This window comes from Aotus nancymaae, unplaced genomic scaffold (assembly GCF_030222135.1).
Source record: "Aotus nancymaae isolate 86718 unplaced genomic scaffold, 86718_ANA_hifiasm-v0.15.2.pri h1tg000006l, whole genome shotgun sequence".
Taxonomy (NCBI): domain Eukaryota; kingdom Metazoa; phylum Chordata; class Mammalia; order Primates; family Aotidae; genus Aotus; species Aotus nancymaae.
In genome coordinates, this window is record NW_026988417.1 from 20,431,373 (window position 1) to 20,458,618 (window position 27,246).

At 37.0% G+C, this 27,246-nt stretch overlaps 1 protein-coding gene and 1 long non-coding RNA gene across 5 annotated transcripts in view; both read right to left on the reverse strand.

Annotated features, from left to right (window-relative positions):
* Positions 1-27,246, reverse strand: part of KCNIP4 (potassium voltage-gated channel interacting protein 4) — a 1,196,254-nt gene that overhangs the window by 479,493 nt on the left and 689,515 nt on the right. The gene's annotated exons all lie outside the window — the stretch shown is intronic.
* LOC135270535 (uncharacterized) lies at positions 383-6,541 on the reverse strand. Its single transcript, XR_010338693.1, has 2 exons — positions 1,217-6,541; positions 383-1,168 (listed from the first exon to the last, which is right to left on the reverse strand). It is a non-coding gene; the product is annotated as an uncharacterized LOC135270535 (long non-coding RNA).

Here is a 27,246-nt window from a genome sequence, read left to right on the forward strand (position 1 = left end):
AAATTTGTATTTGAGGAGTTCAAAATGCCCTTAAAATGTCTAAATAATTTCCAAGAGTTTCTTTATTGTAAAGGATGCCTTATTTTTACTGATTTTATTTGGCAAATGTTACTTCCTATTTGCTAGTAGTTTTTTAAATCACAATGAAGTGTCATAATATCTTGAAACATAATAGGCAATGACAAAAATGATACATTAGATATTTTTTCCAGAACAATCTACTGGTTTCAGGGCCTAGGAGAATGTGTTATCTATCGAGAAATTTACAATGCAATGAATAGATAGTTACGAAGGTGTAGTGAAAATTGTTCAGGGTTTCACAGACAGAACAACTTCATTCAAGTTGATCTGAAATAGCTCACTGTGTGAGTCTGAACCAGTATTTTCTTTTTTTTTTTTTTAACTCTGCGCCTTAGGTATCCTTTCTGGAAAATGAAAGATGGGTTACCATTACTAACGCCTTTTTAAGTTTGACCAGCCTCTGATTCTCTGAAATATGGCCTAGATTCCTTGCAAATTGTCAGTTTGGCAACAAAGCTTGGTGCTTAGAAAAAGCTCAGGGCATTCAGTAGAATTCAATTTTATATTTCACAGATGGAAACTAATTGAAATTATGTAGGTAGATCAAGTGTAACAGCAAACGCTTGCACCGCCATGTAGCAGACCTTTAGCCCAGAACTGCTTCAGTCTGTCAACAGCACTGAGCATGTTGCAGTGAAGTCGGTAATCATCTGTCTTTCTTACAGAAAGTCATTGCTGAGAGCAGAGTTTTGTTGGGTCAAGGACGCCAGGTTGCTTTTTTTGAGAGAGATCATGGTCAGGATCTTGCAAACCAGAAGCACTTTTCCAATTCTGCATTAATAGATGTTTAACTTGTCCCAGAACAGGGGCAACAGTGCCAAAAGGGAAGCATGCCCACCAGCAGGACTAGACTATGGCCTGAGACTTTGAAGACTCCTAGTTTTAGCTTCTCCTGTCTGTATCGTGAGCACCTGAACCTCTAAGAGTTTCTTTGAAGCAGTAAATGGTCTGCCTGCTCCAGCTCCATTTCATGGCTCTTCTCTCTTTTGTGGCATCTAATGAGAATTACCTCTTGCTGCTTTTTCCTGCTTGCGTCTGTTCATTTATCTTAAGGTCCAGGACGGTGGCATCTGCCCAACTGGTCAGCCTGAAATGGCTCTCTCAGCAGTTAATGGCATCTGCCCAACTGGTCAGCCTGAAATGGCTCTCTCAGCAGTTAAAAACAAAACAAACAAACAAAACCCGAAAACCAACTAATTATCAAAATCAATTCCATTCTAGTTATTCATTGATTGCATGTAGGATGCTTTATGCCATGTTTGAAGCTGGGTGTTCAGAAATGATTCAGATACATCCCTCCCTCCCTCTTCCACGTAGAGCTGACAAACTCCTGGAGGAGTAGACAAATCAACTATCCTTTATTTCAGGAGATGCACTGGGTTTTATAGAACAACAGAGCTTCCCAAACTATATATGGTGAAGGATCATCTTTGTTCCTTATTTTTTTATTTTATTTTTATTTTTTGAGACAGAGTCTCGCTCTGTGTCCACGGGCCAGGCTGGAGTGCAGTGGCGCGATCTAGGCTCACTGCAACCTCCACCTCCCGGGTTCAAGCAATTCTCCTGCCTCAGCCCCCCGAGTACCTGGTACTACAGGCGTGCGCCACCATGCCCAGCTAATTTTTATATATTTTTTAGTAGAGATAGGGTTTCACCATGTTGGCCAGGATGTCCTTATTTTATTTTATTTTTTTGTCTAATTCTTTGTACACTGATACTTTTGTAAAATACAAAATAACACTTACATATACTATGACAATATCACATTGCTGGGATTGCTTCTAAATGCTTACATTCAATTTCTGTATTTTGTTGTTGTGAATGGGTAGGCAACAATTTGCAAAATAGCCTGATACAGTTTGGCTCTGTGTCACCACCCAAATCTCATCTTGAGTTTTAACCCCCAGTGTCGGAGGCAGGGCCTAGTGGGAGGTCATTGCATCATAGGGATGGACTCCCACCTTACTGTTCTCATGATAGTGAGTGAGTTCTCACGAGATCTGATGGTTGAAAAATGTGTGGCACTTCGCTTTTTGCTCTCTCTCTCTCCTGTTCCGCCACAGTAAAACATGGTTGGTTCCCCTTCGTCTTCCGCCATGAATCTAAGTTTCCTAAGGCCTCCAGCCATGCTTTCTGTTAAACCTGCAGAACTGTGAGTTAATGAAACTCTTTTCTTCATAAATTACCCAGTCTCAGGTAGTTCTTTGTAGCAGTGTGAGTATGGACTAATACATAGCCCCTTCCTGCAGTCGACCACTGGAGTAGCACTTGAATGAAACAGCTTAAATAAAATGCTACTGAAACACACACTTAAATAAAATGCTATTGAGTACACAGTTCATCCTGCCTGGGGTATGAGCTCTATATATCTCATGGAGAAACACCAGAGAATATCTTTTAGTTCTCTTCTTCCTTCATCTTTGCTTCATTCAAAGCCAGCAACTACCTCAATCTTCCAGTCCAGTTTTACTTTGCTTCGATCGGATTGCACTAAACCTGGTGATCTCCTCTCTTCTATATCACACTTATGTTCTTTTGTTAATATCATTTTCTCCTCCTGCCCCTTATTCAGTCACGCTGGTTCCTCAGCCTGGTGCTGTCCTTACACTCTACACTGACTCCTCATACTTCTTCAGACCCCCTCTTGATAAGGTGAAGCTCTTCACACAAAGGCAGATGGCTCTGAACACACTGTTGCTCTGTTACACTCCTGGAATGTCTGTTTGCATTGTCATTCGAGGACTCTTTAATCTAATTCCCACCTAACTTTTCAATTGTTCTTCACTACAATGACAGAATCAGTTTGCAATGCTGCACTGAAGCTGCATTATTTGCTGTTTTCCACATGGATCCTGGACCTACATACCTTCCTGCCTATAATCATGCTTTTTTCCCTCTTCTGCTTTAAAGGTTACCCCACATCATCATCATTTCCCAGTGCCCTGACTTGCCCCACTCATCCATCTTCACGAATAATGCCTATTTTTAAATAACTAGTTTCAATGCCACATCTATCAGGAAATCTTCTTCAGAGATCAAACCACAATTGTAGCAATAGCTCAATCTGCTAATTCCCAATGTACTTCATTTTGCTTCCTTTCTGCTACCAGGTAGGGATTGTCTGTCTTCAACTATGGTGATTTGTAGGCATATCACTTATCATCCATGCAGGCTCTCTGAGGTCAGAATTCATGCATTACTTACTCTCTGCAAGTGCCTCACACAGTGCCCTGTTTTGACCCTCATTTAATTAATTAATTATTCATTGGCAAACACAGACATTTTTGAACCTACAGTGTGCTGTTCACATCTTACCAACCTTATAAGAACTTAACATCTATTGGGAGAAATCAGACAATGAACAGATAATTATCAAGCTATTTGGTAAATGCAAATATTTTGGTAAATGCAAATATCAAGCTATTTGGTAAATGCAAGTATTTTGCACTGCATAATACAGGAGATGCAGAGAGGTTGCACAGCTCACAATACAGATGAGCCACATGTTCAGGAAGTCTTCCTTTAGACGGTTCCAGTGGAGGTGAGAGTAAAAGATGAGCAAGCCCAAGATAGGCACCTTATAGCTATCCGATTGCTGTTCTATTTGATTTGGCTCCTTTACACAGTTCTGAGAGTCTCTCTCAGGTTTCCTCTCTGAGTCTTCTTTGCATACTTATGGGCAGCTGTAATCTACTTGTTGTCTATGCTTTAGAGTCCATTTAACCAACCACAATTTAAAATAAAGCAGTATAAGCAACTATATTGGGTTAGTGTGCCCCCAAAGTTCATGTCCACCTGGAAGTCAGAATGTAACCTTTTTGGAAATAGGGTCTTTGCAGATGAAATTAATTAAGATGACCTCATCCTAGATGAAGGTGGTCAAATCCAATGACTGGTGTCCTTATAAGGAGATGGAGATTTGAGGATAGAGAGACACAAACAATGGGAATACAGCCTTTGGAAGACAGAGGCGGAAACTGGAGTGATGTAGCTATCAGCCAAGAAATACCAAGGACTGCCAGCAACTCCCAGAAGTTGAGAATCCAAGGAAGAATTCTCTCCTGGAAACTTTGCAGAGTTCATTCCCCTGCTTGTGATTTCCAGGTTTGCTCTCACACTTGCAGCCTCCAGAACTGTAGAAGGATAATTATTATTTTTAAATTAAATTTTATTTTATTTAAGTTCCAGGATACATGTGCAAAATATGCAGGTTTGTTACATAGGTAAACGTGTGCCAGGGTGGTTTGCTGAACCTATCAACCCACCACCTAGGAGTTAAGGCCCGCATGTATTAGCTACTTATCCTGATGTTCTCCCTCCCCCCGTTCCCCTGACAGGGAAGTCAGGGAAGCAGGGGGAGGGAGCCTGTTGTTCCCCTCCCTTTGTCCATGTGTTCTCATTGTTGAACTCGCACCTATAAGTGAGATCATGTGGTGTTTGGTTTTCTGTTCCTGCATTAGTCTGCTGAGGATAATGGCTTCCAGCTCCATCCATGTCCTTGCAAAGGACATCTCATTCCTTTTTATGGCTGCATAGTAATCCATGGTGTATATATACCACATTTTCTTTATCCAGTCTGTCACTGATGGGCATTTGGGTTGATTCTATGTCTTTGCTATTGTGAATAATGCTGCAATGAGCATACACATGAATGTATCTTTATAATAAAATGCTTTATATTCCTTTTGATATATATCCAGTAATGGGATTTCTGGGTCAAATTGTATTTCTGGTTGTAGGTCTTTGAAGAGTCACCACAGTGTCTTCCACAATGGTTGAGCTAATTTAAATTCTCACCAACAGTGTAAAAGCATTCCTATTGGGAGAATAAACTTATAAGTTCTTAGGCCACCCAGTTTCTGAGAATTTGTTACAGCAGTCCTAGGAAACTAATATACTAGCCTTAAGAGATAATGCATCTACATTCTCTTCTTAATTTGGCCTGATCATCATAGAAATGTCTTCTTTATTGTCCTAGATGGCTTAATTTCTACAGAGCACTCTGTTGATTTTGCACAAATTGGAGGCATGGCAAAATTCTCTTAAAGAGCTATGAATTTATTCTTGTTTTCTTAATGCAATAAAATTAAGTAAGTGAATCTCATTTAAGTTAAAAAATATTGTTTTATCACATTTTCCAAGTATTAAACTTTTACATTCTTTGCATCTATGTATGTTCCTCACACAAAGCAGTTCCAGGTTCAGTATACATTTTGCAAAACTGTATCCAAGGTGTCCCTCTCCAAATCATACTGCTTAACTGACTGAGAAATGTGACTTTTTTAGGGAAAATATCCAAGTCTGTGAATATATACAGTAAAAACTTGTATTAAAGTACACTGTAAAGATGAAAGTTCTAATATTACTTAGAACTCTGCTTTGATATTGGGTTGGCTCTTTGGTAAAAAAGAAATTGAAATTACTCCTCTTTCTGGTAGTAATAGGAGGCCATCGAGTTCTTCTCAGTAGGCTTATAATATGCATTTACAGGAAGATTTGAAATGATAACAATTTTGTTTAGAAGTTGCTGCGTATTCTTGAAAACATCACCATAGCATTCATTTCATTTGGCAAAGACTTGAAGCCATTTGTCAGGAGGCAAGGAAGAGGGTGGCAAGGAACTTGAAATTGCAGTAACATGAATAATTTGTGGAAGCTCGGGTCTACTTATTGTTAATGTTCAAACCTTGTGCCACAGATGCCTGACTTTCCCAATCCCTGGCCAATGTCAAGACATAGATAAGTGCATGCACTCAATCAGAGGAACAAAGGAAGCTGGCTGATAGACAAGGGCATACATAAAGTGTATAAACGGGTTAATAATGCTTTATTCAATCAGGTGGAATTAACTATTCTTTACCCCAATGCTTGTATTTGACAGGGAGCCTTGATTCACCATTGCTGATAAATTGCTGAGAAGAATGAATGCCTCTGTGCTCAGACCCTGTCATCTGTTGGAGATAAATGTTTTTGTTCTTTTCTCTGGTAAGCACAGGTACAAATGCCATAACAAAAGCTTTAACTTTGATGGTGTACAATATCTGTGTCACTCTGAAAAAAGTGCTGTACACACAGAAGAGAAATGTAATCGATTTGTTGAATTTAAAAAATAGACCTATATCATGCTTTAATTAAGACAAGACATTTTAATCTACCTACAAAATGGTTCCTTATCAATGGCTCTATTGACATTGACTTTATTATTGACTATACAGATAAAAATGAAGAAATTTAATAAGAGAAATCGGTTAGCAATTGTTAAAATGATTGGCTGCTGGGACTATGTCTAAAATAAGCAACATATGTCCAAATTAAGAATGTTTTTTTACATATAATTCGATAGTTTTAATGTCTATCAATTATGAATGAAATATAACTTATTCAACAAATTATTTGAGAATTTACTATATATTAGACACTTCCATAGATCTGGGATCTAATTCATTGCTGATAAAATTAAAGAAATTTCTTTAATTCATTTATTGAATTCGTTTATTCATATATTCTCTCAGAAGCATTCTTAGAGCATACACTCTGTGCAAAGCATTGTGTTAAGAGAAATATTTTTCCTTCAAGGAAACTTCCCAGTCTAGTACCAAAGATGGATAAGAAAGTAATTAGCTAAAATGCAATAGGATATATGTGTACATGAAGTGCAATATGAGATGTGTGGATATGAGGTGCAATATGATATGTGTGTACAGAGGAATAATACTGAGGTTTGGTGATAACAGCACAGGGGAAGCAGAGAGAATGAGAAGATTAGCTCTGGGGGAATGCAGGGCTCAGTGAAAGGGGCAAGGAAGGTGGAGAGGTTTACTGAAGAGGCAACACTTAATCTGGAATCTGAAGGATGGTGAAAACTTTACTAAAAGAACATCAGAGACAAGAAGCATTCCAGTGAGAAGAGGACAATATGTGCAATGAAAGAGAAAAAGGAAGCAGGAAAGTGGGTAACTTACTAGCTTGATATCACTCTTAGTAAGGTGTTAGCCAAACTGGCATGGAATACAAAAAATAGAGAAATAAGCAAAGATCAAGAAAGATGGAGACTGGAAAGTGTCCATTGAGTTTGGAATTTAGGTTGTCACAGGTGATGTGTGAAAAAGCTCTTTCGGTGGGGTGAAGGGAACTGAAGCCAGAACGTAGTGGGTGGTGAGACTGTATGTCCCAGGAGGGCAAGGCCCAGCTCATATTGCCTGAACACAAATGGTGTCTACTAAATATTTCCTCACTGTTTAACAGATACATTCATAATATTTTAATGCAAATACAAGAAAGAAGAGAATATGAGGCTTGAAGAAGGAAGGGTCATGGTTTTGGGGAGACTTCTGGGTATATTTATAGAATCATTGCCAGGCAGATGTAGAGGGTGAGGATTTAGAAGAGGCTGATTCTAAATGACCGAAGCCCAGGAGAGGTGATTAAAAACAAAAAGATAAAAGATATTAAAAATACTGGTAGAAAAGTAAGGCTTGAAGCAGAAATAACACATTTTTTTTTCAGTCTGTTCATCAAGAAACATCTATAGGACATTTTCTATGATCTGGGGACTGTAAGATTTCTTAGAGATATTCACAAATCCTACCTCTTGTCAACATTCTTCTACACTAATCCACTGACCTTCAAACATTTTTATTACAATCCACATTGAGAAAGATATCTTATGTCGTGACCCAAAAATCACTCACACAGACACACACACAGTTTCACAAAACCTGTACATAGTATATACTGCATTTGCTGAGTGTCCTGCACTTTGATAGCCTCTATGTTAATCAGTTTCATTTAAAATAATGGTTTATATCTACAACATTTAGTTATCTACTGCCATTTAAGCATTTTTGTTAACCATATACACCTTGAGTAGTCTAGTGAAACTTATGGATACCATAGTCGAAGAATTATACATATATAAAAAATATATTTATAAATATATAAATATATTATATTTTTATATATTACATATAAAAATATATTATATATTTATATATTACATATAAAAATATTATATAATATACGCCACCCCAAGCTAATTTTTGTATTTTCAGTAGAGACTGAGTTTCACCATGTTATCCAGGCTGGTTTCAAACTTCCGATCTCAAGTGATCTGCTTGTCTCGGCCTCCCAAAGTGCTGGGATTACAGGCATGAGCCACCACTCCCAGCCACATTTTTTTAATGTTAAAAATAAAACATATAAGGTCACAAAGAAAATCAATTATACTGCAATGCAGTTATCAAAATATTAAAAAGGCATATAGCGATCAGGTCTGATAACTGCTATAGCATGAAAGTAGTCAATATCATGACTATTTTGAGATATCCATAACTGAAAATATTCCAGTGTCCCTTGGCTCTGAAGCCACAGATGTTCCTAATGATACTGTGGTTTGTTCTCTACAGTCCCAATTAAATGATATGCTAAATTTCTGTTGAGATTAATGAAAATAAAGATGGCATGTTCTTTGCACTTAGGTTTGTAGACCCCTGAATGCTCTGATCCACGTACCCAGGATAAGGCTCCTGTGTTGATGGGAGCTGGAGAACTGGCTCCTGGCTCTCTCTCTCGCTACCTCAGTTCCTCCACTATTATGCTCATACATCTCATTCTAGTTACTTCAGCCTTCTTCCCTTTTGTCAAACATTTGGTGAGTGCTTCTGGTTCAGGGATTTTGCATTTACTAGAGTCTCCTGTGTTTACAATGCTCTCCCCAGATATCCATGGCTTGCTTCTTCACTGTGTTCAAGTACTCATCAAATGTCCCTCCTCAGAGAAGCTATCTTGGCCAGCTTATAGTATGACCGACCCCATCTTTCTCTATTCATTTACCATGCTGGCTTTCTCTTGACAACACTCATTTACCTAACAGCATATCCTAAACCGTCAGCTTATTTGGTTAGTGACTCGCCTACTAGGATGTAACTTCTATGAGGCAAGGATTTCTTTGGCTTACCAACATCATAGTGACTGTCACATAGCAAGTGCTCAGTTTATCATTTTTTGAAATAGATCATTTCAACTGGCTATGGAAAGTGCTTACATGTGAGCCACATCCATTATCCTGGAGCCTCAGAGAGGAGGAAGGACTGCTCCCAGGAGAAGGGATTGCCTGGGTACAGATTTGATATTATTAGACACTCAAGGAAAAAAGAAAATTGAATATATCAGTTGGAAATATGTTTAGATTCTGACCTAGATAAACTCTAAAGTCATGCTTAATAAAAATAAATGGCCTTGCTGGGCATGGTGGCTCATGCCTGTAATCTTATCACTTGGGGAGGCTGAGGCAGGCAGATAGCTTGAGTTCAGGAGTTGGAGATCAGCCTGGACAACATGGTAAAACCCCGCCTCTACAAAAAGATACAAAAATAAAAATAAAAACTTAAAAAATGATTTATCAGTCATTCTTTAATATACTTAATTTTTCATTTTATCTCTATCCCCTAAACTTTTAATTAAAGATTGTATAAGAAGCAACTCAAATAGGCATATGTAACTAATACAGAGGGCAATGTGAATTTCACATGAGGAAGATGAGTTTCATTAACAAAGAACTGTACTGGTGGGATTTATATAAAAGTATTGATACAACCACTTTACTTTTCATAATGTAAATTTCATTTATTTTTTCCACTAAAACATATTACAACCATTCAAACGAATGAATGGAAATGTAACATTTGAGTGACTCCACTGATTTCCCCCCCTTCAAATGGTGTTTGGATTTTTATATTAACCAGTCTTGAGATAAGCTTCATTTTATGCTGATTTAGAGAGTGTTTCAAGATGAAATGGCAGCAAGCCTTATCTGTAACCACCAGATCCAATAAGTTATATCTGGTACTAAAAATCAGAAACTGACACAATTTTAATTAGCCTCTAGTTAGTGAATACAAATTTAATAAATGGTCACTTCAGCTTACCATTTAAGATATACATTTAGTGGGTACAAATTATTCTCTAAATTATAGCACTTTGTGCTTCAAGAGCATATTATAAAACCACAGAGAATGAACATAAACATTGAAAATTCCTGAAGATATATAACAAAATGTTAATCAGTAAATAATTCATTACATGCTAAAAATGTAGACATTCAAAGTGTTAGAGAAAGACAACAACCCTTTCATTCTTTTATCCTACAAAAATTACTTGATACCAGAGCAAGGCTGGGGGCTGTGCAAAGGTGCTGAAGATATAAAGGGAACAAGGTAGACAAGGTGCTTGTCTCCTGGAGCTTATTTTATAGCAAGGGAGATGAATAATGAACAAACACATATATAAATGAATTCAGGCACTTACAAGTGCTATAAATACAATCAAATAAGTAATAGCATAATAATAGAATTTTGGTCCACATAGATGTCCAGTCTCTTAGCATAAAGACAACCTAATTTAATTCTTGATCCTATCAAGCCCTCACACTTTAAAGTAGCTGACTGTAGAAGATAAAAGGATTCCTGCACTCTTTTACACATTCTAGCCATCTGCAGCAGACAACAGACCCCATGCAGCAAAAATTCCTTTCTGAAATCCAATCTCATCAGCAAGTTACTCAGTGAAATAAAATTTTTCACCAGCAATTTTCCCATCCCCTTTAGTCTGTTGACACTGATTTCTTGTCCTGAGTTTTGAGTCCTGTTGATTTTTCTTAAGAAACCCCAGGTGGGGTACAATTTTATTAGGGAAGGCTTCCTGGCTTCCATGTAACAGTGTGGAAGGTGAAGGCAGATTGAACTGGAAAATAGGGGCAGAAAAATTACTTCCTAATAGTGCAGCCACCTCAAAAGTACCTTCCCCACCATTTCTGAACACAATGCAAAAACATGATGCCTTATAGGGAGCCATGCCTCAGAACATTATTAGAACAGTTGTTTCTTAAAAATTTACATTTGCTTTTACGTAGATGCTTTTCTTCTCTGAGTCTACTGTAAGAAATTCACGAGATGCAACCAGGTTGTTATCTATAAGGATGTTCATTTCATTGTAATTTATAACACTGAAAATTGCAAAATAAGAACCAAAATAGGCCAAAATAAGGGACTGCTTAGATAAATTAATATATATCCTTATTTTGAGTGCTTATAAATGTGGAATACTGTAGAGTCTATCAGTTACGTTGCTAAAGAATATTTAATGACATGGAATCGTGTTGATGGTATAGACTTTGGTAAAAACACAAAAAGGAAAAAGAATTTTCTATACAGTATGTACAGCACGATTCAAATTGTATGCATGTTCACAGAAAAATTAGGGAGCAGATATATAATCAAAAATTAATAGTGGTCAATTGGGTAACTTAGAAAGCAATAAGAGTAACCTTTTTGAGACATTTCTTAAGACTTAAACATTTTTTTCTAAAGTTGATATGGGTTATCTTTACAATCAGTAAAAGATGTTATTTTGAAATGCTTCTTTTGAGTGGTGAACACTCCTTGAAGAGGAAACGAGTTCATCCTTTGACACCTAATTGAGGGATTAGAATCAAGCCAGAGGTGCTTGGCTGAGTCACCAGGTAAGGAAGGTGAAGGCAAGAGGTGGAAGCACAGAAAGGAGCTCATCACAAACTCCAGTCTTTGCAGAAGAATAAGCCAGATGATGTGAGGAGCTGTTGAGAAATGACACTAGAGTCATAGAGGCATTGGGAATTGGCTCGTGGGGTTTTAATTCACTGTGAAGAAATTCAGTATGGAGGATTTGTCATTCTCTAAGATGAACTGGGCATTATTTTTATTGTTTTCTTTTGTTTAAAGCTCCAAGCGAGGCCTTGAGGTACCAGCTAGAAGTTCCAGGGCCTGAGTTCCAGGCCCCTCAGCTTGGATTTGCTATCAAACATGGTGTGGACCGCTTAGCCAAGAAAGCTGCAGTATGCTCATCTATATCATGGGATTGAGAATGTCTTCTTATTTTCCTCAACTCTTGGGGTTGTTGGGAGGGCCAAAGAAATGTGGAGCACTTCTCTGAGCATATACTATACACCAGTGACCCAAAACAACTATCCAAACAAGCCTACATTCAAAAAAAATCTTGGCAATCTGTAAACACTGCACTTAGTGGAGACCTTGAGCAAATACTATGCATTTTTTGAGATTGCCTCAGTACCATCAGCTGTAAGATAAAGATACGAATAGTCATGGTGATTAGTTTTCTGTGTCAACTTGACTGCACCAATAAATGTCCAGATAAATGTCATTTCTGGGTGTGCCTGTGAAAGCGTTACTGTGTGAGATTAGCATTGGATCAGTGGACTCAGTTAAGTAGATTGCCCTCTCCAGTGTGTTTGGGGATCAATCCATTGAGAGCTTGAATAGAACAAAAAGGTAGGGAAAGGGGAACTTATCCCTGTTTATTCTCTTGCCTGCCTTTCCTAGCTGAGAAATTGCTCTTCCCGACAATGGACTAAGGTTTACATCATTGGCTCCTCTGGTTCTCAGACCTTTGGACTTGGAATGGAGTGAAATCAAGGGTTTTCCTAAGACTCCAGCTTTCGAACTGCAAATCATGAAACTTCTCAGCCTCCAAAATTAACTGAGAAAATTCTTCAAAATAAATCTCTTTTTTACATGTGTGTTTTGTGTGTGTGTGTGCGTGTGTGTATCCTATTGCTTTGTTTCTCTGGAGAACCCTGATTAATATAACAATAACCAGTCAACAAGTTGTTATGATGATTGAATGTATCAATTTATACAAAATACCAAGCAGAGCATCTAGCACATATTAGTGATCAATATTTATCACTAATGTTATTATTATCAATATCAGAATTATAGATATTACTCTCGATAAAATTATAATTTTCCTCAAGGTGATTCATACTGGTAGTTGATATTTCCCTCTGGTATATTTATTCTATGAACAATAATAGCTGGTCTACAATAGAGGCCACTCTTTATGATACATATAAGAAATTTTCATTAATTTTATTGTGATCATCAAAGGTACAATAATAATTTCAAAGTAGAGGCTGCTTCAGTTGGTACAGAACATTTTATAGAATGGTTTCACAGGTAGATGGAGTTATTTTTACTGTTTAAAGATAGAAATAATGAGATAAATTTATGTTTTTGTGGAAATATCTTTGTTTGTTAATAATTATTAAGCAGATGGCATTGTACATAAGCTTTCAAAGAAGCCTACTGAAATATGGATTGGCTTCATTATAACTGGGCTTATTCCCAATGTATTACAGAATGGTTTAGAACCTGGGAATGCCAGAGTTAGAATGTGGCATGGAGGTTGCCTAGTCCACTTCAATCTATTGTATAAACCATTTATTAGAGCCTTATATGGAGTAACTGCAGAATGAGAAACTCTCAACCTGTAATTGTCAGTTGCATTAAATACTTTACACACTGCAAGAAACAACACACAAGCGAAAACAAATTTCTCATGTACTCTTGTTCTTCACTAACTAGTTACATGAAGCTGTTCATGTCTCTTGATTGTCTCAGTATAATATTACTGATGATTACAAAACCGAAAATCAACAAAACCCTGTTTCTTTAGAGAGCTTATAGCATGCTAGAAGCCTTGTTTGGAGAAAATTAATGGTCAATTTTTTTGGATAAAAAAATCACATGTACAAAGCCCCACAGGTGAGGAGTATAGACTTCACAGCAAGATCATCAAATGTATCAAGAGCTCAGCAAGTTGTAGCGAACATGGGCAAATTGCTAGTGAGGGAAGCACTTGCCGAAATGGCTTTCCAGAGAGGAGTAAGGAACTTAGCACCGGCCCATTTAGTTAACACAATATTTTAATAAAATATTCATTTTTACTACCATTCATTTTTTATTTTATCTTTACTTGTATTGATATATAATAGTTGTAATAGATTGAGGGTACACGTGAAATTTTGATACCTGTATAAAATGTGTAATGATCAAAGCAGGGTAATTGGGATATTCATCACCTCAAACATTTCATTTTTCTTGCTTGTGGAAGATTAACAAATGCTGGCAAAGAAATGGTTTCCTTTCCTGCCACTTTTCCACCAAAACCAAGCTATAGATGGCAAACACCACTCCTATAACAGTTTCTTTATACATCATTCAGCAATCTGAATAGTTTATTGTTGCATTTCAGATAGACAAATGTTTACTAGCCATAATGCTACATTACAATAGCAGATATTCTACATTTACAACAGTAGGAAGAAAAAATTTTGGAAGAAGCTGTTTGCAATTGACTATGGATCCATTCTATTTATAATATTGAATATAAACATGCTAATCCCACAGAGAGGAAAATGTCTTTTTAGTTGAATTCTCTATCAAGCTGAGATAGAGAATGTTAATTCTGCACCAATGTTGATGAATTCTGATTCTAAAAATATTTCTTTTAATGCATCATGAAATACTTAAGTTTCAGGTTTGTTGAAACAATTAGAATATGTTTCAATTTTTAGAACAAATGCTTTATTAAAATGCACATTTAAATGAGATACATCTCTAAGACCTGCTACTCTAAGTTGCTAAGTCCTCAATAACAATAATTAAAGCTTACATCTCATTACTAATAAAGTGACAGATTGAATACTGCTTATGCACTACTAAAATTTCACTTTATTTTAGAAAAAAGTATTAAATGCTACTGAATCAAAAGTCAGCATTGATTGATAATTTGTCTGCATCTATTATTACATGAAGGCTATGGCCAAATTAGGGATAAAAATAGAGAAACAAATGTCTTTCTAACCTATATGAGTAACAACCCAAGGCATGAGTATTACCGTGATGAAGATGTGGGCTCATATCTCAGCTTCATGACTTACAAGCTATTTGACCTAGGACTGCATTCTTTAGCTTAGCCTTATTTTTTGTTAAATGTGACCATTTGTGCCTACCACACTAGGTTGCTGTGAGGTTAAAATGAGAAAACACATATCATTTTCTGGCCTTTCATCAGGGAGTGAGACATAAACTGTTTCTCTGTAGGATTACTCTTATCTTAGGCCTTCACTGCCTGCCTTGATCACATCACATTCCTTCATTTTAAGCACTTTTTCACACTTAGAAGAATTATACTTGCTCGTTTCTTTCTATTTTTGGGTAAGAAGATAGATATTGCAAAGTTCAATATAAGTTCCATGAATGCAATGACTCTGTGTTTTGTTTGCTTTTGCTTTACTTTTCCATTTTTATTCAAACTTATGTATTTTGTGCTTCTGCTGTGACTACCATATAATAGGTGCATAGTGAACACTTGTTCAATAAACAAACATGCAAAATCCCTGTAGGTCATGAGTGATAAGTTTTTAAGAGGGGAATAACGTTCAAAACTAACAATGAAGGTAAGATGAGAAGAAGTGGAAGACAGGAGACGCTTCTCCTGGGGCAATACCAAGAATGAGAGTATCTGGGGGAAGCATGTGGCAGACAGACACAGACGGCCACGCAAATCCTCTGTCACTAACAACAAAAGCTTTAGCGAATGTATCCACAGCATCACTTTGAAATTCAAAGACAACATGTAGCTGGGGTGTCATCTGCAAGCAGCAACATTTCTCTATTGATACCATAAATTATTACATAAAAACCAGCAAAGGAAGACAAGAGTGGTCTTTAGAGATCTTGCAAATACCCCCAGGAGTTTGCTTAATGAAGAGGAAATATTCTGACATATGACAGAAATCTCATAACCAGATGTAGTAATCATTCTATGAAAAAAAAAGAAGGATTTTTTTTAAACATACAGAGCTATACCTCTGTGGAACACCATAGCTAATTCTGCCGCACATTAGGCAGATGAAGAGAACTGATTCTTCCAGTCTATAGATGGGTCACAGCCACATTTGCAAGAGTAGTCTCTCACCCAAAAATGTGGAGGTCTACAGAGCACCAGCCCAGGACACTCTTTCCCTACACACAGTGTCAGAAATACATGGCCCTGAGTGCACATGCAATAATGTAGGTGGTGAGTGCTGTGGTCACTAGAGATTGTCTTCTGCATTTAAAATGGGAGCAACCATACTCAGGTGTAGCTTACTCTTGCCTTGTGTGGGCATGAACTTGGTGTCACCAAATTTGATTTTATTTTCCCCAGAGACATCAACAGTATAGACTTTGGGAGATGGTCTAAAGTTCTTAACTTGGTTGCTGGCTTGAGAGAAGTAGAGTTAGAATAAGTGAAGTGTACCCAGTTAGCAAAAGCACAATATATAAAGATCATCTTTAAAACAAACTAGCTTCCCACTTTCCTGAGTCTCAAAAGACAGACTGCCTGGCAGCCCCAAAAGCTGTTGCAATCACGCCAGTCCAGAGGGGAAGAGACCAACACAACCTTCAAACACTTCCAAGCTTAAGCTGATTTTGTCAACTGGAATTTAGTTTTTGAGCAGTCATCATTTGAAGCATTACTGCAAAATACTTATGAGTGCTAAAGCAAAATCTTTGAAGACCTGATGCCTGAATCATTGGAGGACCATTATCGGTTTAGGCCACACAGTTGCTATGAGTTGTTTTTGATTGATGCTATTTCTGCTTTTTTTTTTCCTCAAGAGCTGGCAGTTTTGATACACCTACTCCTTGCCAGGCACTATATTAGTCTTTGAGAGGATGGAAGGGCTAAACACAGCGCAATGCTTCCATTGTCACAAAATAAGGATGCTGGGCCCACCGATGTAAGGTAACAGATCGCCACTGAATAAAAGGCTTTGATAGTAAAAGTTGAAAAAATAATAAAAAAAGAAAAATTATTTCTTCAAGAAGTGAGAATGTAAAATTGGACCTAATTTTTCTTTTTAGAAGCACTAACAGTTAAAATTCTCTTCGTAAGTGAAACATAGACTCTCAGCTATTATCATTTAAAATGCAATTATGAAAATATAATAAGTAATTTCTCATTTCTTTTTGTCTTTTGTCTAAGTTTCTCTACATTATTTATTAATTAGTTCTTGCAAGGATCCCAAGAGATAAGGATCGTATTACTAATATCCAGGTTGTGGAGACTTTAGTAGCTTAACCCAAATCAGCAAAGTTAAGATTAAAATAGGAATGAAATGCACAAGGGAAGTTATTTTATTGTATAAATAAATTTCAGAATTGGAAGAGACTTTGTAGAGTACCTAATTCAACCTTTGCATTATATAAAATAAGACTGTGAAGATGAGTAACTTGTTTAAAGGTCACACTTGTTGATGACAAGTCCAATTTCAAAACCACCTCAAATTATTGTACATTTCTCATTCCTTCAGTTAGCCATTCCGTACCAGTCATTGCCTAACAATTTAGGATTAGGTACTGTACAAGGTGCTGGGATTTTATGAACCAGATATGCAATTCTTGTTCATCAGTACTCTTCTCTATAGGATGGTACAATAAAGGGTTTTAACGTGGCAATGGAAGATCAGGGAGCTACATGAGCTAAGAGAAAGGGATGTAGTTCTTGAATTGTTCCCTAGAAATAAATCCCAATATGCACAGAGAGGGAAGGTATGGCCCAGGAACATTTACAGGAAGTTTATATATATGTCTATATACACATATATATGTGTGTGTATATGTATATATATATGTGTGTGTATATATATATGTATATATACACACATATATATACACTTCTTGTAAATCTTTTTTGTGTTTGATACATCTTAGAATATACATGTATGTATATATGTGTTCTAAGGTGAGTCAAACACAAAAATGCACATAGGGGCTGGGCAGTTCATATAAAGGGATGAGTTCTGCACAGCATGAGTGCACATGCAATAATAGAAGTGGTGAAGGCTGTGGTCACTGGAGATTGCCTTCTGTATTTAAAATGGGAGCAACCATACTCATGTGTACTTCACTCTGGCCTTGTGTGGGCATGAGCTCAGTGTCACCAGATTTGATATTTTTTCCCAAAAACATCAAGAGTATACAGTTTAGGAGATGGTCTAAAGCTCTTCACTTGGTTGCTGGCCTGAGACAAGCAGAGTTAGAATAAGTGAAGTCTACCCAGTTAGCAAAAGCACAATATACAAAGATCATCTTATTTGTGATTCAGTTCACACCTTCCTCTTGGGATCTTTGCATGGACTTGCTAATTGGGTTTCTCTGAATATTCAGTTGTTCACTGCTGACTGACTAGACATCCCAAAGCCTTGATAACTGGAGAATTTCCAAATGCTGCATTTTTTCGGCCAGGCAGATGGCATAGTAATGGTAGATGTGAACTTATGTCCTTTTTCCTTTTATAGCAGTGCCTGAGATCTGACTGACCTACTGGGATTATTTTACTCCTACTATAGGTGATAACAGAACCCAGTTGCAGAAGTAAATTCTTGCTACCATGCACCATTTTCACCATTATACTTATAATGGCTTAATGGGGGCCTAGCGCAGTATAAGGGCTTAGCATATATTTTCTCCTTTATCCAAAAATTACTCCTAAGTACTATTGTTGTTCAAATTCAGCTAGAAAACTGAGACTCATAGAGGTTAAACAACTTTCAAAGTCAAACACCTATTAAATGGATGAGAGTGATCGAAACCTGGATACATTAATTTGAAAAGTCAGTGCTTTCGCTATTGTATCTCCCTCTGATGCCAACCCAAGTGGTCAACTAGTAAAAAATTTAGTAAGTACTATGTACTTTTCTCTATAAAACAGTGAGCAATCTAGTGGACAAATTTTCTTTTCAGTTTAAACTAGAAGTTTGTATTTTCTTTAAGGCACAATGTAGAAATTGCTAGATTTCCTGGTATCTTGTACAGGAGTCTAAATCAACAGTAAGCAGGAGGTTAACATTTTCAGTCTCTGGGGACCAATTAATTGTTTGATTAATTCTAAATACCCAATGACCATATTGGGTATACTTCCATCATAATAAAGATAGATATACAAACATACATGCATGCATGCATGTATACATATACCCATATCAAAAACAGGCTTGGGTAACAGTAAACTTACAGGAAAAAATCCTATTGTTTTAAATGGAGGTATCAAAGTTCAAAGAAGCGGTCTCTCTCCCTATGCATTAGGGATGGTGTTGAAATGGCAGTGGGCTGGGGTAGGGTAAAGGCTGTGGTATGTACGTATTAAGGCTCTCTCCTTCTAACCTTGGAATCACACCAAGTTTCAAATACTAGTCCCATACCATGCTAACTCTATGAATTTTGGCAAGCAATAACCAGGTCAAACCTTTTTTTCATTGACTTTGTGAGCTTGGTGAAAAGAATAAATGAAATAACACATATCAAGTGCCTGACAGGGCATCAAGCACAGAGTAGGTACCCATAATAATCACTTCTTCCCTTTCCTCTTCCTTTACTGATTCTCTGCTTAGCAGTGGTGGATTTTCGAAGTATGGAGCATATTAATACGGCAATGTTATTTGAAGGTGTTCATTTGGAATATGCACCAGTATTTTCATTTAAATTTGTTCACTCTTCAAATTAGCATGGTGCTCCAAAAGGTAACAATATTTTGGCAATGAATATGTGCCAGTAACTTGTATTATTTTAAGGCTTGTACAATATTTACCTATGAAAAATTTTTCCCCTTGAAATATTCAATAAGCACATAGTTATTTGCTTAATTATTCCATCCAAGCATAAAAGCTTCCCAATGAACGAGAGCACTGTCTTGTGACAAAGCTTATTTCTGTGTATTTTTAATAAGAAAGGGTTCAGAATGGTGATTTCTTGATATCCATTCAGGCTTTGAAAAGAGATCTTATCCAAGCAATACATTTTCTGAAAGTGCAAAGGGAGTGATAAACTCTTCAGAAAGGGAGGAGGATCTCATTTCTTTCTTTCTTTTTTCCAGGAAGAAGTTCTCTACAAAACCACAGGTGGACAGAAAACTATCCAGACAACTACAGTCTCGCATAGATCTTAGGACTGTTAAAAAGAAAAGGAAAAAAATAAAAATACATATGCACAAAATTGCTGATAACCATAATAAAAATAACACAAAAATTCTCCAGACTTGGAATGTTTAATACATAATGAAACTTCTTCCTTATAGTTACATGGCACAATTATTTTGTATTCAGATCTGAAATTTGCATTTTCATAAATGACAGTGAATATTCTGCTGTAGCAGATGCTTAATCCATTTAATAAGTGCGAGTCACTAAAAAGTCCCTGTCTCATGAAGTGGAAACCTACTATTTGGCTGAATTTTCGTCTGGTTTTCCAGAAGGAATATGCAGGATACAAAATTTGATGCTGACTTATTCATGGTATCGAGAGTGATAGTTACATAAAAACAGATCTGGTCTTTATGACTTTTTGAAACTAGATTTTTACTTAGATTACAAACAGAATACAGATTTTCATATTATTGGCTGGTGGTTTTATGGGATGGAGGATTTAACAGAGCTGCGATTTAGAATTAATTGTTTGATTTTCTAAAAAAAGAGATAGTCAACAACTACCATAAGAGACTTGACCCAGTAAGTACTTACAGCAAGGACTTGAGAGGCTGTATTTTCTATTTTAAATCTTCTCAAAAAAAAGTAGAAATATATATCAAGCACATGATTAAATATATGAATATATATTATATTCATATGTTTATGTATTACACACATACATTTTAAATATACATATACAAATATGTTTACATACTGTATCATATAAATTATCTATAAATATGTCCTTATCTTGACACATAAAAGTACATATATACAGAACTCTTCATGATAGCTTTTTTTAATTATTGAAGAAATAGATTCAATTGGAATGGCCACCAGTGGGGAATATGTTCAAATGAATTACGATACAGCTATATAATGGAGTGCCATGTAACTAGTAGGAACACAATGGCATATTTATGCAGTTGAAATGGATTAAATAAAAGCTATCCAACCAACCTATCTATATTGTTAGATTATGGTATATTGTATAACAAGGTAGAAAATTTTAGGAAAATTATACAGGAGAGGAGATATTTATTTTCATCCTAATTCCTTCTCTAAGAGCTGAATGCTATTCTTTTCATTTGTATTTTCATGCATTACTTTTTTTACTTTAACAGATAAAACAAATAAAAATGCACACAGCAATTCTGATGTTCAGCCAGTACTGAGAACACTGTGGCCCTCATATGATGTTGGGGTGCTAGAACAAGGTTTAATCACTAGAGTGTTTGTTGTTCCATCAACCAAAAATATTAATACTAGTTTTGCCCAGGGGGAAACTATATTTATTTCATACTAAAAATGTTTCAAAATATTTAAAGTTTCAAAACACTTTTGAAACTTAAAATGTTTTGAATCATAAAGCAACCTTGAGCAGGTAGCCTACTTAAAACATAACTAAGGTATGTTTTAAGTAACTACCTGAGGTATATTTAAGTAACATAACTGAAGTATATTTTAAGTAGACTACCTGCTCAAGGTGGTTTTATGATACACAGCCATTATCATGACAATGAAATAAAATGAAATGTGATGAGAAAGTGAACCATTCCACATCATCACCTAAGTAGGGCACCATATGATGACCTGATGTAACACTGACGTTAACATCCCTGTGTGATGTCCAACTAAAAATAATAATAATAAATAATGTGAAAAATTTCCCCATGCTGTCAATCAATAATGATGTCATGGTGACCCTGACAGAAAACGGAATCCAGGCTGTTGATACTACTAAATTAAAAATATCCATTTTTCCCTGTTGGCATATGCTTTTTTTTTTTTTTTTTGTCATAACTATTACATGCTAACCTTGTAATGAAAGAACAGAGAGGTAATGGGGACCAACGGCAAGGACTCTCTAGAAGCCTAGAGCCTTGGGTTCCATCTTAAAAGATAAGCAGTGAGCACATCACTTAATCTCTCGGCATTTCAACTTTCCTATCATCTATGAGATGAGAATAACACTTGCCATCTACCCTATAAAAGAGTTGAAAGGGATTCTGAGAAAGTCCATGGAAAGCACTTTGAACTTCTCAGAAGTAGGCTTTTACAGAAGTACAAAGCCTCACATCAAATGATACACTCATACCTTTTTGTGACATCAATGAGCGTTTCATAGATAGGATAATGCGTAGGTCTGACACTGAGTGTGCTTCATCATTAAAATAATTTCTATAGCAATTTCTCTTCTTTTTACCTGGAGAGCATTCATATGCAGCCTTGACAAATCTTATACTGCTTCTCAGATTACTGCGAGGGGTCTCTGAGGCTCACTTTTGGCTCACGCAGCTGTGTTAGTTGGCCAACAGGTATAAAATGTGGTACTCCCTACTTCTATCTATAGGCATTGCTAGAAAGTAATCTTCTAAAGAAAGAAAAGTGGAATAAATTTTAGTAGGTTATTTGATGCCATGTGTTATGGCCACATTTGACACAGGACAGAACTAATTCATTCAAACTCCTTGTTAGCACCAACCCCTTCTGAAATTACAGCTCTTTCTCCTGCTATCTAGTCTACATTATTAAGTACCACCTGTGCACCCAGCCCTATAGAGGAATGTTCCATCAGTCCTGGAAAAGGAATGTGTCTACAAAAGAGAATTTAAAGTACATAGCCATTCAAATCTTTCTTCAATACTTGAAGATAGGTTCTTAACACTGGCTGTGTATTAAAATCACCTGAATCCACTGGAGAGGGGCTAAATCATAATTTCTGTGGCTGTTACTGCTGCACAGAGATGTTTTATGAGATTCCACACATTCGTGTTTATAGCAGCACTACTCACAATAGCCAAGTAGTGGAAACAACCTAATGTCCATTCACAGATGAATGAATAAACCAACTAAATACATGAGATGTTATTCAGACATAAACAAATGGGGTAGATACATGGGATACCAGGGTAGATATACGGATGTTATTCAGATATAAAATAATAAATGGATTACTGATATATTACCACATGGATGAACCCCCAAAACACTATACTAAGTGAAAAAAAAAAAAGACGCAAAAGGTCACATGTTATGTAATCCCATTTATGTGAAATATCCAGAATAGGTAAATGTGTAGACACAGAATTCAAATTTGTGGTTGCCAGAGGCAAGGGAGAGGTGAGAGATGAGGAACAACTGCTTAATGAGTATAAATGTTCCCTTTGGGATAATAAGAATATTTTGGAACTAGATTGAAAAGGTTGATGCCTGACATTGTAAATGTATATATATGCATACATGCATACATTCAGACATAGATTTATAGGTATTTACTTAGTAATCTGTGCTGAGATTCATGGTTTCAAACATGGTTGTTGCACCAGTACCATTGCAACTGTACAGTGCTGGCTCTGTACTACGCAACCCCATCAATCACCTGTGCATTTCTCAGTGCTCTTCTCAGTGTGACTTAGGGAGCATCACCTCAAGTACTGAGCATCTTATATGAGCATCACCTAAAGTATTTGCTTGTGACAAATGCATATTCCCAGGCTTCACTGAAGACCTACAGACTCATAATCTCATAGGAGTAATAGGCAGGGTTACACATTTAAAATCATTTCTCCAAGTTATTCTTATGCATTACATTTTTAATTTATTTTTAATCGACAAATAAAAATTCATGAAGTTTTAAAGCCCTGAGGCATTACTTTGGACTTCACCTTACTCTTCCCTATTCATCATTTTTTGAGCTTTTCTCATGACCTACCTCCTCTGCTTAATTCTGACTATCCATTATCTCCTTTAATCTTCACTAATGACAGCGGTCTTCATTTATAGGAGAGAAAATTAAGGCCGAGTAGAGGAAAATGAGTTGTTCCCAAGATTTCATATTTAGGAACTGGAAAAACCTGTAACCAAACTGTTGTTTTTCTCAAAAGCTCTTAAACACTTTACTTCTTAACATCTTATCCCTTCCAAGGACCAGTTTCTGGTCTCTCATTGACCCATTGTCTCTTTCTTCTAATATTTCCCTGTAATCCTCTCAGTCACCAGATAATCACCCATCAACCATCAGCCCCAGACTTATCAGCCAATGAACTGCTATTTGAAATAATATTTTCTTGAAGTTTCCAGGCCTATTTGACTTCGGGTAAAATTGACTGTCCCCACTTTAAACTATTGAGACTAAATCAGTCTTGAATGAGCTGCTCTACCCCCAGCCTGGCTGCTGCATTTAATCCTTACACCTTCCTCTGCCCATCTTGCCCAACTCTAGAGGAAAATGAGGCTCTGCCTGTTCCCCATCCCTTCTCACTACCAGAGCACCCTCCCTCCCAAGCCCATGCCCCCATCCTGGACTCTCTCCCTTTCCACCAGGTCTAATCTGACCTTTGATTAAACATGCTTAAATTCCACCACTATATTCCAAGTAATAATACTCCCAACCTCGTACCCACATCCTGGACTCTCTCCCTCTCCAGGAGGTCTAATCTGACCTTTGATTAAGCATACTTAAATTCTACCCCTACTTCCAAGTAATAACACCTAAGTTTAAAAGCAGTGTTGCTTCTGCTTTCTTAAATATTCTCTTATACCTATCCTTTACATTTTCTTATCACCACTTTTTTTCTTATCTCCCCTCTCCTCTCAATGCTGCTCTCCTTAAAGTTGTCAAAAATCCATCTTCAGGCCAAATCCATGTGTCAATGTTCAGTTCCTCCTCAACACCTGCTTCATCTGACATTTAATCTCCTTAAACTCTCCTCTCCCTCAGCCTCAGCCTCTGGGTGATCAATCTTTGTTTTCTTTTTCATTTTATTTGTCTCCTCTCTGGTAAGTCCCTTAAACTTTTCTGACCCTTAGCATCTTTACCTCTAAAATAGAACAAAAAAAAGCTAATTCAAGGTGTTGTTACAGAAGCTCAACCAGGCAAAATGTCTACTTTGTGTATATGCTCATTGAACAGACATTCCTTGCACATCTCCTGTATGCACAGTACTGAGTTAAACACTGGGGTGTAAAGATGACATCAACATGGTCACCAGTGTTGAAGAATTGTAAAACTGACTTGAAGAAACATGTTGACAATAACCCAGATACTTTATTCATTCATTTATTAATTCAATTAATTTTAATCAAGTGGCTATCATATGTCAAGCAGTTATCCGGGCAATGAAGACACAACAGTGAACCAGTCTGAATAAATCACTGCCCTTGTGTAGCTTACATTTTAGTGATAAGAGCCACATGGCAGGCTAGATAACATCAGGGAGCAGTAAATGCTACCAAGGAAAAAAAAGAAGGATAATAAAATACAGAATTGTAGCAGTGAGGTGTGCTAGAAGCAGAGTTATAAACTACTTCTGTGTGGAAATGACACTAGCCTAAGTCCTAAGTGAGGACAAGAAGAAACAGATATTGAGAAAGTGCACTATATGAGAAGGGCACTTCAAGTACAAATTCCCTGGGGTTAAAATGAACTTACCATATCAAAAGGGCCGAAAGAAAGGCAAAGGAGCTTTTTGAAGGGTGAAGAGATAAGTGGCTCATGCCTGTAATCTCAGCACTTGGAGAGGCCAATATCTCCAGGAAGATGGCTTGAGCCCAGGAGTTTGAGCCCAGCCTGGGCAACATAACAAAATCCCATCCCTGCTTAAAAAAAAAAAAAGGAAAAGAGAGAAAAAGAAAAAGGCAGACACGGTGCACACCTATAGTTCCAGCTATTGGGGAGGCTGAGGAGGGAAGGTTGCCTGAGCCCAGAAGTTTGAGCTTGTAGTAAGCTATGATTGTGCCACTGCACTTCAGCCTGGATGACAGAGGAGAAGTAATAAAATTTGGAGAGGTCTTGTATACCATGCTAATTAAGAGGTCTAGATTTAATTTTAAATAAAAAGGAAAGCCACTGGGAGGTTTTAGGTAGGAGAATGTGATAATCCAGCAAATGCTTTAAAGATTATCTGAAAGCTGCATGAATAATTGATTGTGCTTTGGGAGCAGTGGAAACAGGAAGACTACTTACATCCATCTCAGTAGTTCAGGCAAGAGATGATGGCTGAGACTGGGCTGGTGGCTGTGGAAATGGTGTGAAATGCTCAAATTTTGGTTACTGAATACGCTATCTAGTGTCTATCTATATACGTACTGGTTGTTTTCCATTTTACATATCAGAATTAAAATTTTTTGAGCACTAGGACTTTGCTTTGGTCATTTTTCTATGCCGCAATATCTAGAACAGTGCCTGACACAAATTAGGTGCTAAACAAATAAACTTTTGTTGAATTAAAGAATAAATAGCTTGCATGTGGATGCTGAGATAAACTCTTAAATTTTGGGCTTGAGCACTTGGATTGAGTGTGTCATCAACTGAGATGGGAAAGACTAAAAAAGGCACATGTTTGTGAATAGAAAGCAAGAGTTCTACTTTTGGCAAGTTGGATTTGAGCTGTCTCTTGAGAGTAGACACTTTTTTACACATGTATAGAGCTCAGTACCTGATTTTTTTTTCATTCATTCATGTTTTGTCTCCCTATTTGCTCTGCAAGCTTGGTAAGAGCAGGGGCTTCCTAAGTGTGACTCCCAAACAAGTGATATCAACATAACCTGCAACTTGTTAGAGATGCAATGTTTTGGGCTCCACCAACTGTATGAGAAACTCTAGGGGATGAGGGCCAGGCACAGTGGCTCGCTCCTGTAACCCCAGCAATTTGGGAGGCTGAGGTGGGTGGATCACTTGAGGTCAGGAGTTTGAGACCAGCCTGACCAATATGGTGAAACCCCATCACTACTAAAAATACAAAAATTAGCTGGATGTGGTGGCGTACACCTGTAGCCCCAGCTACTCGGGAGGCTGAGACAGGAGAATTGTTTGAATCCAGGAGGCAGAGGTTGCAGTGAGCTGAGATCTCACCACTGCACTCCAGCCTGGGCAACAGAGCAAGACTCAGTCTAGAAAAGAAAAGAAAAGAAAAGAAGACAAGAAAAGAAAAGAGAAAAGAAAAGAAAAAGAAACTCTAGGGGATGAATTCAGCATTCTGCATTTAACCAGACCTGTTCATGACTCTGATGAGCATTAAGGTTTGGGAATCACTGGTCTAAAACACTGCCAGATATAGCCACAAGAAAGAGTTGAACATGATTTGGGGCAGCTATGCAAACTAGCAAACCATTTTGATTGTTTTTCTTCCCTCTCATCAAATCTCCCTTTATCATTTAAACTTGCTTAGCTGCCTTACTTTGTCCTTAGAATTAAATATTTTCTATTCTTTTAAATTATGTAACTATGGTTAACAGCAGAACTTTCCAAAAATAATTTTAGCCTTTCTATACATTTCCTCATCTGTCACTTAATTTTAGCCTCTGAGCAGCTA